Source organism: Solanum pennellii, chromosome 3 (assembly GCF_001406875.1).
Source record: "Solanum pennellii chromosome 3, SPENNV200".
NCBI classification, from domain to species: domain Eukaryota; kingdom Viridiplantae; phylum Streptophyta; class Magnoliopsida; order Solanales; family Solanaceae; genus Solanum; species Solanum pennellii.
In genome coordinates this window covers 55148018-55157218 of record NC_028639.1, presented here as the reverse complement: position 1 = coordinate 55157218, position 9201 = coordinate 55148018, and positions in this window count along the sequence as shown.

The following is a 9201-nucleotide window of genomic DNA, read 5'->3' as shown; positions in this document are numbered from 1 at the left end:
GGATGAAAGCAATCCTCATTTTTTAGTTTGTTTTGCCTTATTTGATAGGTTGCTTGCTGAATACCATGTTGGTTGATACTCACTCCTTACTTCGAAACTTGTGTATGTCTTGAGCCTAGATTCGGACCCGTGTTATCTTCTTCTTCTTCATGTATATCCGAGACTTCCAGAGGAGTATGAGAGGTAATTGTTGTCATTCGGGCACCCTCTTGTTTCTTATTTTATGTTTTGTTGATCAATTTGAGAAAAAAAAACACTGAGACTTATGGTTATCTTTCGACTCCGCACTTTATACATTAATGACTTTTACACGTGACAATCAAGTTTTGGGGTTATGTTTTAGAATGAATAAGTTCTCCACTCTTATGTCATTGTTATTTTACTTATCTCATTTATTTCGTATTGAGAAACTTTCGCATATAGTCACTCAAAATAACTTAATTACGTCATATAGCTATAGTTTGTTGATCACAATTCGTAGCTACACGTTATAGGGAAGAGATTGACGAACGAGATTGGAAGAGGGAGGAGAGAGGCAAGCAAGAGAGTGAGAGAGAAGCGAATTGTAATGTATATATGTCAAAATACTGGTATATATTTGTGCAAAGTTTGAACCAACTTTCAAAACTCAAACAAAAAAACTCGGGGTCAATATGAAGAGGGACAAAATGATAGTTTTATAAAAATTTCCAAAAATGACCAATTGGGTCATTACAAAGTCGTGACAATATAGATCCACGTCAATTACACAAAAAATAAATTATATTTACGCTGATTGTATGAACTTGTTGAAAAAATATACAGTAATGGAATTGCTCCATCATTAACCAAATATCTCGAATTTGAACCCTTAATATGGAAAAAAAATACTATTAAGAGTATCACCCAAAATGGGTAAATGGAGCTCAAATATGTGGCAGACCAAAACAAAAAATAGTTCAAAAATAAACAAAAGTAATGTAAGCAAACAAAGTCATCGCCATGGAAGACCAGCCAAAGGAGGTGGATGATGAGCTATTGCTGTGTCTATTGCTGTTGCTGCCAGCCGTCGTCGGGCGAGCACGAGCTGATGGGATCCATGTGGTGGTTGCAGTTCCACTGCTACCAGACCCACCTCTAGCCTTGGTTCCACTACCACCAGATCGTCTACTTCCACCACTTCGGCCACTACTACCGCCCTTCGCAACGGTAGGTGTCAGGAGTATGCACACGATGATAGAAAGCACAATCACAACTTTCATAATGCTCTTCATCTTTTTTTCACAACTCCTCGCACCTTTTTAATATATACGCTGACAATGTAAAAGATATGAAAAGATTAAAAAAAAACTTTCTCAATAGTCAATACTTTAAAGAATCTCGTTGTTTGAGCTTGTTATTGTCTCTCTTTGTGGGTAAGAAAAAAAAGTTTAGATATATATGCTGAAGCAAACAAGCATGATTGTACAATTTTTTATAAAGAAGAAGAGAAGTCAATAAAACTTTCTTCAACACGGTTTGAATGATTTGCCAACTTGAGAAGTATGAGAAGTCAACTGGAATTTGTAATTATATGATGTTTTCATCCAATTTTATATCCTTAATTTTCTGTCATTACATGTGTTACAAGACTCAAGGTGGAAGCATTTAATGGTAATGATCTTCTACAACTAATGTACTATATATATTATTACAAATTTGAGCGGTCACTAATTTTAGATATAAAATATTTTTCTGTTTGAATTTGTTTGTTTCTATTTGAATGGTTAAATAATATTTTTTATTATATTTTAATAATATCTTAACTATATAGCTTCGTTGTTTATATAATATATTTTGATATGATTTTTAAATATGTAAATTTTATTTTTGACTCTTTTTATTTCGAATCAAATCAAACGAACTAACATGGAGGTGTACCGTGGTTTGAAAACTCGTCCAACAAATTGTTGTGTGACCCACATCCAAACTTTGTCAAATTCTGATTAATATTTTGGTCAAATAGTGTTTTTGACTTGGCGTTCAACTAATATTGGGTGGGAATTTGAATTATTTTGTCACGTGGGTAGCTTGAAAATGATTTTTTGTGGAAAGATCATTAAAAAAAATGTACCAACTCAAATGATTGGGCCTTGTCGATAAAGAGGGGAGGAGTTGGTTTGGGTGGTAAATATCTTTTAATTTTTATTTTAAGATTATTATAAATTTGAGTTATCAAAAAAGTAATACTAGACATCTGAAGGTATGGAATGAGGGCTAATGAACAAGTCAAAATTCAAATCACATTATCAAAAATTAAATTTTAATGTGTTAATAATGTGAAACAAAGAAATTTTCTTTTGTTTAGTTAAACGGCCAAAATAAGCAATGTCGATAAAGGTAAAAATCAGTGTTGCCTTAGTTAATCCTTCCTGCAAAGTAAAGTATATAAATAAATAACCTTACTTCAAAATAATAACCATTTGATAATGTTGGCAAATCAACACCAAAAGTATTACTTGGAATTGACAAAGAAAAAGAAAGAAATGCATTTGAGACTACATGAACAAATGGAAAGAAAAAAAAGAAAGAGAAGCTTTATCTGATGTGTATGTGCCAAGAGTTAGAGTGAAGTTTAGTTAATTACAATTATATAATTATAGAAATTGGAAGTTATTTGAATTGTAGTCATTAATTGGTGTTAAGATTTTAATATGTTAATGCTAAATAAAGAATGATTCCTAGCCTTCTGATTATGGGCCTATTGTTCGGTTATTGAGGTAGCCTCAAAGGCCGTCGCTTACAATCATAACTCATGTGCCTACTCTGAGCTGGTCAAAGTCTATCTTGAATCACTTTTACCTGCTCCAAAGCCTCCTAAATCAAGTTTGTTTGTCACATGGTTTAGGCTTTGTAGACTCAAACCAACCAATCAGAGAGCGACAATGCCTATTATATAAGGCCTCAAATGGGGCCATATAGATGCTGGAATGGTAGATGCTATTATACGTAAATTCAACGAGTACGGAGCCTAAAGGGTACAAAATATTAACAAAAATTTCAAAACGGTATATAAAATTTTATATTAACCAAAACGAAAAAATCGCTGCATCAACAGCGATTTACTTCCCCGGAAAAAGCAAAATCGCTGCAGAGGTGAATTTTTTTTAAAAATCNAAAAAAATTATAATATTTTTTTATAAAATCGCTGCTTTAAATTTTTATTTTAAAAAAATTATTTTTGGAAAATCGCAGCGATTTCCATATTTTAAAAAAAAATTATAAATTTGCTGAGCGATTTATATATTTAAAAAAATTATAAATTTATAAAATCGCTGCGTAGGTAGTGATTTAAAAAATTTATAAATTTTTTTTAAAAAAAACCACTGCCTAGGTAGCGATTTAAAAATTTTATAATTTTTTTTTAAAAAAAAATAATTATAAAAGTCGCTGCCTGGGCAGCGATTTCCACATTTCAATTTTTTTTTTTTTTAAAAAAATTCGCTGCCTAGGCAGCGATTTTCCTTATTTAAAAAAAAAATTAAAAATTATAAATCGCTGCCTAGGTAGCGATTTCATTTTTTTAAAAAAAAAAATCTAGGCAGCGACTTTTATAATTATTTTTTTAAAAAAAAATTATAAATTTTTTAAATCACTGCCTACGCAGCGATTTTATAAATTTATAAATTTTTTAAATATATAAATCGCTCAGCAAATTTATAATTTTTTTTAAAATATGGAAATCGTTGCGATTTTCCAAAAATAATTTTTTTTAAAAAAAAAAATTTAAAGCAGCGATTTTATAAAAAAATATTATAAATTTTTTTTATTTTATAAAATCGCTGCTTTAATTTTTTTTTTAAAAAAAATTTCCATATTTTTTCCATATTTTCTTAAAAAAGAAAATTAAAAATTAAAAAAAAAATTATAAAAGCATTTCAAACAAAATTTTTTTATCAAAGTCCCTGCCTGGGCAGCGACTTGCACATTTTAAAAAAAAAATTTAAAAAAATCGCTGCCTAGGCAGCAATTTTCCTTATTTAAAAAAATTATAAATTATAAATCGCTGCCTAGGCAGCGATTTTAAAAAAAATTACAATCGCTGCCTAGGTAGCGATTTCATTTTTTTTAAAAAAAAAAATTCACATTTTGCAAAATCGCTGCCTCTGCAGCGATTTTGCTTTTTCCGGGGAAGTAAATCGCTGTTGATGCAGCGATTTTGCCGTTTTGGTTAATATAAAATTTTATATACCGTTTTGGAATTTTTGTTAATATTTTGTACCCTTTAGGCTCCGTACTCCAAATTCAACATATGTTGTAAAAATGTGGACAATTCATCCAACTAGTTCAACAATTTTTCACATATTTTTACATTTCATTCGATTTTATTCCTTAGACACTTTCAAATACACATTAAGTGGGTCATGAACATTCAAGTTCTGGTTCATCCCTTGAATATTCCGCCGACAACTCAAAAATAATCGCAGATGAGAAGACCAATTTGAGTAAAATCTCTCTCTTTTCGCCGTTCTTTATCATTTCTCCCTCTAAAATTATCATGATTAATTTATAATTTAAATTTTTTATTTTGATTATTCTTTTAAAATGTAGAAGAAATTGGTTTGTTTTAGTTTCTTTTATTAAGTTTGAAAATATTTTTTAAATATACACTTCACTTTGATTTTTATTACTCTTGAATCCATCACTTTTAAAAAAATTAATCAATGGGTATTTTTTTAAAAAAATAAATTTAATTTATTAGATATGTTCTAAATAAGTTAATTGAAAAATTATTTATTCATTAAATGCATTTGTTGTTGATAATTTTTATTCCAAACATCCATTTAAAAAACTTCAACAATGATAATGGTAAAAAATATTGTATCGATAAACAAGTAGAAAGAGAGAGAAAAAAAGAAAATTAATAAAAATGGAAATTTAAATATAAATAGTCAACTCACTCATTTAAAGAGAGTGAAATACACTCTATGCCAACTCAACACTTAAGCGGTTATTATTTCATTTTAAAGTAGATTAGGCGGTATACGACTCCCGCGGAGGATAAGTGTGCAATTGGAAATTTCGTAATAGATGGGGGGTCATTTGGTCATTTTCTCTTCTTTTTTTTATGACAGTAGAAACCCGCAATCGCTACCATATGGGTGCGCACACGATAAAATCCCCGCTTCTATACAATAGCTCGCAAACCACATAAGATAGGTAACCCACACTAGACAAGCCTATGCGACGAGTTCGAAGTAGAAGGTAAACCCTTTAGTTTCTCTTTTAAGTTCATAAAGATTATTAAGTTTTTGCTTTGAGCTCTAAATATGCATTTATAGTGACTTTTAGTTCTAGATGTCCATCCTTGAGTTGATAACTCCAAAATATTTAAATTTGTCAAGGCCAGTTATAAATACATAAATATTTTTGTTGATATTAGTAATATAATTGAACTTCTATGCTTTGTCCAAAAGTATCACAATTATCAAATTATTTTGTTAGATCGACTTGTCTATATAAATCAAAAAGACAGATTATCCGAACCAAAGCTCAAAATAAATCAAATCAAAAAATAGTGTGGCGCCCAAAATCTCAAAATCTTAGATTCGCTTGTTCAAGCCGTGAAAGAAACCACTAATGCTTGCATTTGATTAGGTTGTCCACCTCGCTCCCTTTGTAGTGTAGAACTTCTCCAGACCGTGCTAACTTGGGATGTTTTGTACACCAAACTGCTTAGATTGATATTTCTTGTTCACCATTTAAAGAAATGTATGCATATGTGTTATTAACATTGAGCAATCAATTTAGAGAGTGTTATTTTGACTAAATGCCAATAGACAGTAGTAATCATATAGCAAACAACCATTAATCAATAAAAACTTAGGTTCAAAGGGACTAGGAGTCAAAACACGGATTCTCTAGGGAACTTTTGAGCTAAAATAATGAAGATATCTTATCGAAATCTACAAGGAAACTGGACAGCCACTAATGCTGATGTCAAAATCGACTTAACATTTATTTAGCCCTTAAGAAATGCCCACCATAACACACTAGCAGGAGATAAGAATTCGAGTCGTTCTAAAAAATATTTCAACATGACCTAGATTTGGATTTTATTTTTCGAAATACAAACGAGTTTAAATAATTAGTGGTCGACAAAAAAAATCGATTACAGTCAGAAACGCTAGAGAACTTAGTTTGATGCAACTAGGCAGGCAAATTATGATAGCACGGGACATGAACCAATATCATGGATATAGAAACCGAAGAGATATAGACATCATTCAAACTTTTCAAGAAACAAGGGTAAGCCATACACCACTAAGCTAACCTTGATGCAAATCTACAATAATAAATCAAAATAGCTTAAAAATATGACAAAGAGAACAAAAGAGTAGTAAAGAAAATAGAATAACATAGCTAACACATTTCAAGTATAAACCACATGAACTTTCAAACTATTTCAACGAAGAAGGAAGGGGCTCAACCGACTTTAGAGAATCAAAGACCAATTTAGTTAGAGAATCAAAGAAAATCAATGACTCCAAATACCAACATATGAAACAAAGTGAAATTCATTGATTCTTGGGAACACAATAGGCATAAGAGTTGAGGCAAGAAGAGCATGTGATTGAAAACGACACGAAAATCTAAAACTTAAAATAACAACAACTTGATTTGAACCTTTAATAAAAATGAAACATGACAATATAATAATCGATCGGAGATCTCAACAGTACAGACAATGAGTCCTGAATAATCATTTGAACCTAGCAAGAAAGAAGCGAAATGGAATCCAACAGAGATGGGTTCATCACATAACGCTTGAAAGCGAAATAGAACGTGAGTGAAGGAGGTACTATTAACTTTTTCCTTGCAGATGAACTTAGACCAAAACAAAATGAAGACAACTGACTTCCACCACCACACGAAAAATCAGAGGATTTCAAACTCGAATGACAAATAAGCATGTCCGAACTGACTTCGAATAAAGACCCCTTCAAAACCTTGAGACTAGAGAATTGTATTCGAATTTCTTAAGTATAAAACCTCAATGTATTTTGCATTCGAAATCACATATTCATCGAAAGAAGATGAATACACTCCTTTCACATTTTAAATAAAAATAAGGGAAACACATCCCTTTCACATTTTTTAAAAAAATAAGAAAATCATGCCTCTTTTGCATTAAAAAAAGAAATCACACCCTTCAAAATTGATAATATAACATAAAACACATTTCTTACATGTTACATCCGCAAAATACATAAGTTTGAGATAATCTATTCTTTATCTATTGATGATTTTCTATTATAAGTAAATATTTTTTATATGGATCTCCAAAATTAAAGTGATATATATTTTTATTTTCTTAGTTTGTTTATTAAAAAGAGAAATCATACATTAAAATTACCTTAAGAAAGATATTGTTGAAACTTGAAACTTGAAAAGTAGGAGGGGAAGAAAACTTTTGAAGTCTTTGCCTTTAAAATTTTCAGAATTTTTTTATGCAAAACGTGATTTTTCTTAATGAAAATAAATTGAAGTGAATTGGGGTTGCGTGGGATCTGCGACCTTCATGTTGAAATCTTTCAAGTTGTACCAATGAACCATCCAACCATTTTAAGAACGTATTTTACAAGTTTTAATTTAATAATATTCTTTAATAATTATAAAGTAATATATCGAGTTTAGTCAAATGACCACGGTTTCAGTGATCCAATTTTTTGTACATAACTTCATCCCTGACTGGCTCTGATACCGTGTTAGAAAATGAGACAGAGAAGAACACAAGAAAACCTAGAAAATTAATAATTTTGTTCATTGTGAGTAAAAGAGACTAGAACCATATTTGTACACAAGAAGTTAAAAAGCAAAAACAAATAAAATACATGTAATATCTAAATATATATATTACCATACTTAATATATTTAAATATATACTCTTACGCATCGTTAGAATGTTTATACAATATTTGCTTAATTTTAACAAGAGGATAGGACCATTATTTTTTCTTGATCATCTCACCAATTTCATCCCTTTTATCAATTTTACTGAACCACTTAAAGAAGTTTCGTTCATCAACTCCCTTGCCTTGTGCTCATTGTATTGACGAAACATTAGTTTAAGTACGTTGGTACTTCTTTCAAAGTATTTCGTGCTTAAATATATAATACACATACTTAGGTGTGGGGAGTTTTATTTCTATGATTTAAGTTGATATCACATGAAATATCCGCATGGTCAAAAACAATGTTACTTTGGAAGAAACTATATTAGTAATCCACAATGTACTGTCACCTTAGACTTTTTAAGCCTAATTTACATGGTGGAAAATTGAATTTGCTACAATTATGTACTCCGGAAAGATACACCAAAGGCTATTAACGAGGGCAATTGTCAACTTGCTACAATTGGATGTAGAAACTAATCACTGGAAAGTAAGTTTTTTTATTATTTCTTTTGTTCACCTTTCAAGAATTCCTTTTCAACAGTATTACATGACTTGTAATATGTACTAGGATAAGTCAATTTAAGATAAGTTTGTCAGTAGAAATTCTTCATGGTATATTATGTTATTTTCATTAGTGTTTTGTATTACTATTTTATCTTCTTACGTTTACTGTCAAATTTATAGATGCCCTAATTAATTGTTTAATTTAGTTTCTTGACTAATTCTCTTCCCCTTGCGCTATGAATATGTAGACCTTCAGACATAAGTCCCAAATCAGTAAGTGAAATGTGTCATTCTCGTGAAAGGAAAGATCGAAAATCAAGAAAAGCATTGTGACTTCAGTATACAATCTCAGTTAGAGATGGAAAATTGAAGCGCAATTGTTAATTTTAAGGATATCAATAAGAGTGCCACATAATCACATACACATACATTACCAGATGGATCGACTATTGAGGTGATGGTGAAGGAAAAAGCGATGGGAAAGTACCTTCTCCAAAAAAACATGTCGTTCTATTTTAAAATTCAGATAAGATGGTGGAAATTAGGGGTGGGCATTCGGTATTTCGGTTCGGTTCGGTTTTTTTTTCCGGTTTTTTTGGTTTTCGGTTTTTGTAAATTGCGTACCGAATGCCGAACCGAAATATTTCGGTTCGGTTCGGTTTTTGTTAATTCGATTCGATTTTTATTAATTCGGTTCGGTTTTTTATTTCGGTTTTTTAATGGGCCTGTTTAGTGGGCTTTTTAAAATTTTAAACTTTACAATTTTTTCAATTTTTTGTTT